Source organism: Arachis ipaensis, chromosome B01, assembly GCF_000816755.2.
Source record: "Arachis ipaensis cultivar K30076 chromosome B01, Araip1.1, whole genome shotgun sequence".
In the NCBI taxonomy this organism is placed as follows: Eukaryota; Viridiplantae; Streptophyta; class Magnoliopsida; order Fabales; family Fabaceae; genus Arachis; species Arachis ipaensis.
In genome coordinates this window covers 135,788,781-135,793,782 of record NC_029785.2, presented here as the reverse complement: position 1 = coordinate 135,793,782, position 5,002 = coordinate 135,788,781, and positions in this window count along the sequence as shown.

Sequence of the window (5,002 nt, the reverse complement as noted above, 5' to 3'; positions counted from 1 at the left end):
ATAATTATTATAAGTATAGAATAAGTGCTTTAATTTTTATTAGAGGAATTAAAGACTAAAAAAGAAAGCATTATGATCTTTGTTGATAACAAGAGTAGTAGAGTGGCTAAATGAAAAGGAAAAAACTTCTTGAAAACAATAAAACTCAAGAAATAAAGTATTTGATGTAAAATATTGGGGTTAAGTTTAGAAATATTGGTGATTTTAAGACAAGAAAAGAATGGAATAGGAATATCACTATGATAAACAATAATTATTAGATGAAGTGGATCACAAAAACTGAATATAAATACTTGGTAATGAAGGTGAAATAAATGAGTAGGTGAGATTGTGAAAATGAAATGATACATGAATAGATGACATGATAAAATTATTTAGGAGAAAATCAAAATAAAATAAACACAGCATTTAAAGTGTTCAACAATATAAAAAAATGACTTATTTATATTTTTTCATGTAATTTTGATTATTATTTATTGGATAATTTTTTATTATATTTTGGTTGTTAATTTTTTAAATGATTTTAGCGTAATGTATATTTTGTTTAATTTGTATTTATTCTTAATGATATTATCAAAGAGGATAATTCACAAATTAAATTTAGTATTTGATTCATTTGACAAGAAGATAATTAGTTATTAAGCCAATAAGTTATAGCTCAAATGGCATAGAGGTCGCGGGTTCGTTTCCAAATTTTGCCAATGCGTAATAGCTCAAATGGCATAGTCTTCCCATACTCAATTAAGAGGTTGCGGGTTCGAGTCTCCTATATTTGGTAAAAAAAAAAAAATAATTAGTTATTAAGATTTGTAATTTTTATAAAAAAAAAAATTTTAAAAGCAGTTGATCCTCTGTTACATGATGTGAAGAGGAGTAATGGGTCCTGTGGCTGTGGGGTAGAAGATAGTATAGAAATCGATTTGAGATTGTGAAATTTTATTCATATAAAATGTTTTGGTTTCTCCGATCCGCAGTGGATAGGATAGGATTAACGCTAGCTACAAGGAATGCGCACTCAGGGGCATACTTGTAATGTCATAATCATAACACAGGGGAAGACGAGAGAATATGATCCTCTCTGCCATGTTTGGCAACAAACCAACACGAAAAGGAGACACTCATAAATGTTCATGTGAATTTTTTATTTACGCACTATATTTTTTTTTTTTAATATATACCTTGCCTCTCACTAGTGTGCCACATTTTGCTTTTCAATTATTTCCTTTAATTTTAGGCCTTAGGGACACCTTTGTTAGTTGATTTCCTTAATCTAGGTCATTTAAAATATCATGCCTTTATGGATTATGGATAAACTCAAAACTATAGTAATATTTTATCTGTTCTATGCAGATAATCAACGTGTTCTTGGCAAGTTAGCAACTTTTTTTTTGTTACTCACGGTATCCTCGCATAAGGCAGGATTCGAACTCCTACCACTTGTTTAAGTCGAGGAATGAGCTGACCACTCGATCAACCTAAGTTGGTTGAAATCACATGATTTATTAGTTCCAACTAAATTACACTTTATCCGTCCATGGTTTATTAATTACTTTCTATACCGTTAACTACTATCGTTACAAAAAACTTAAAGGATTTAAATTAAATGTAACAATGGTGCAAAAAAAAAAAAAGTTTATGTCCATGAGTCTATAATTTAGTAGCTAGTTAAGTCTCCTGCTACCATTTAGTTTAATAAAAACAAATCATCTTGGATGCTATCTTAGTTATCTACATACATATATTAAAAAGAACGTGTGAATGTTTTTAACCTTATTCTAATTCTAGATATGCAGTGATGTGCACATGCATGGATGATTCATGAAATTGGATTACTAGAATATTTAGAGAATATATATTTTGAATAAACATGAATAAAAATTTCATAGTGGGTGTGGATCTTAATTTGGCTAAACTTTAATTTCATATCCTAATTGTAAAATTTCTATCCAGATATATGGATTCCAACCGGGCCTGGGAACGAAGAATCAAGATTTTGCGTGGAATGATATTCTTGAAGAAAGAGATTCCCTTAAAGTTATAATAATGCTTCACATTGGGTAATAATTTATCCATAGTTCTTCTTAAATCATTTAAATATGTAGAGGGGTATAATCCGTACCTCTTTCTTATACTTTATTTCATACATGATTTATAAAAATAAAATACACTATAATTTAATTAATTAATTAATAATGTAACATAGAATAGGATCATTGTGTTGACATCATATTGGAATAGAGACGAGGGCCCATTCAGTTATGATTAAACTTTGGGCACGAAAAATCGTACGGGACAGTGCTTAATCATGTGTCATGGTGTACACATGAACCAAGTATGCTACTTTAAAGGAGAATCCGTTTAAACCGTTAGATTGAATATTTACCATGCTTTAGGGACGTTGATCGCGAAACTGCAGCGCATGCATCGTTAACGTGTGTCTACGATATACTCGTGCATCATAGAATCATTGTCTCCCATATGTGTTTTTGGTAGCTTAACGAAAATATAAAAATGTTATTTGTACACTAAAATCAGCCATCAATATATTTGTGTATAAATATATATAGTTTAATTTATTTTTAATGTGTATTTATATTCTAGCATGTATTTTATACTAATGACTAATTTTAGTGGCTGATTTTAGTGTACACCTAGTATAACCCATCTCATTAATAAATTGAGGGGTGAAAAAAATGTTGTGAAAACCCTTTCATTTTTTTAAAAAGCTGCTGATTCATATATCATATAATTTATAACACAATAATAATATTATCAAATTAAAAAGAGTAGTATGACACCATGCATACAGTACTATATTAGTATATTATTATCTGTCATTGCAACTATCTAACTTGATGAAATAAAAATATGTGGTTAATGTGTTTTTCATGAGAATTATTAATTAGTTCTCTCAAGTTTGGAAAAATTTAATTAAGTAAGATTCTTCGTGTTTGAGAAGATATACAACTCCACACGGCTGAGTTGATGAGTTTAAGATCATGACTAAATTATTAATGGAAGATTTGGTAGATGGATTCATTTTTTTTCATTTTTTAGAATCTCGGTTCCAACAAATGGCTAGATTTCGCAAGCATAATAATGTTTTGAAAACGTGTAACAGGCGAGTTAAACTACTGGAATTTTGTAACAGATTCTTAGAAATGAATACCTCGTCGCGTTTAATTGATATTAATATTGATATCAAATTTTAATGGATATTCTTTTAACGGGGATACTTCCATTATGATTGAACGTATTAATGAACTGATTATTTTTAAATTTCTTAACAAATTAGAATAAAATTGATTTTTTTTAACAATAACAATAAATCTAATTTCTTTTTGGGGATCTAATTGTATTTTTAAATTTTTAGAGATTTAAATGTCTGTAAAATAAAAAGTCAGAGATATATTTGTCTTTTTATCAAAAAATTTAAAGATATTTGATTTAAATTGTGTAATTCGATCATATCAAACCGGGTCTAATAATTATAATACAGACAATTAGGTTTATTATTGTTGTTATAATAAACCAATTTTGTTCTGATTTATTAAAAAATAAATTATTAACCGATTTAATAAAGATGTCCAATAATAAAATAAAAGCTTAAACTGATATTGGAGTTCACCAAATATCGAACTCTTGACCTTTCTGATCTAGCGCTCTAATATCATGTCATGATATCACTCATCCTAAAAACCTAATTATATCTCTAATACTCTATAAACCTCTATTGTACACATTGTACAAATATTCCATTGACTTCTTATACTTTCCCATATATATATATATATATATTCAAATTTATTATTCTTTGTTACTTTTTTATTTTTTATTACATTATTAATGCAATAATTAAACTATTAAACTATATGAATAGAACAAAATATGACTTTTTTTTTCTTGTTTGGAAAATTTTCTTTATTAATTATATATGGTTTCAGCTAAACCAAGCTACGTTGCATGAAATTTAATGACCACCATCTGTGTCATTATGCATACACACATACATGATCATCATACATGATCTTCTTTTTGAACTTGTTTAGAATACTAGGAATTAGAATTCACTCTAGAGTTGAATTCTGAATTTTACTTTGGCTAGAATTCTGATTTTTACTTTGGAACAACTAAAAATGAATGATTTGAATTTCTTTGAGAATTTCAATTTTCATTTTTTTTCATTTGTAAATCAGACAAAAAAGAGTCTGATTTCTAAATCAACTCTCACACCTCTTTAAATTTGAATTCTATTTCATTAATATATTATAATTATTTCAAATCATGAAATTAAATTTCAAATAAAAATAAATTCTTTTCTTAAAAAAAATAAAATTCTTTTTGATGTTAAATGATGATTTCAAACAAGCTCTTTTATTAGTTAAATAAATTAAGAAACAAGCTATGAACATAATGCAACTAATAAGTTTGGGATTAGCTAGATTCATTACAGAAAGGGAGAGAAAATCATGACTCCTGTGGTGAAAGGTCCTTCACAAGAAGCGCCACACGCCCTAAATTAGTTGGCAACAAAGACATATACTGAGTCTTGTGTGNCCGGGTGCCCTCCACTAGCATATACTTCGCCTCTGATATGACTCTGAATTCATCTTTTCTTTTATTATTATAACTAGTTAATTAATAAACAAATACTCGGTTGCTTAATGTATATAAATAATCATATTCACATCCCAAACTTTATGAAACGCGCATACCTTTCATTGCTTCCCAAGCAAATACCAAGAGCACATATGGGAATGGAACCAAAAAAGTTAGAAATAAAGTTAATTATTGTGGAATCTGGAAGTGCAAATTAAAGTACAAAGCCTTCCATGCACTATCCCTCGTTTGAACATGAAAAAACGGTAAAAAAAAAAAAAAAAAAAAAAATCTCTGAGAAAAAACCGAAAAAAAATCGGAGAAGCCTGCCGAAGATGAGGCCATTACAGCTCGCCTTTATGTGTCCTTCTCGGGATAGCGTCATTTAAACATTTAAAGAACG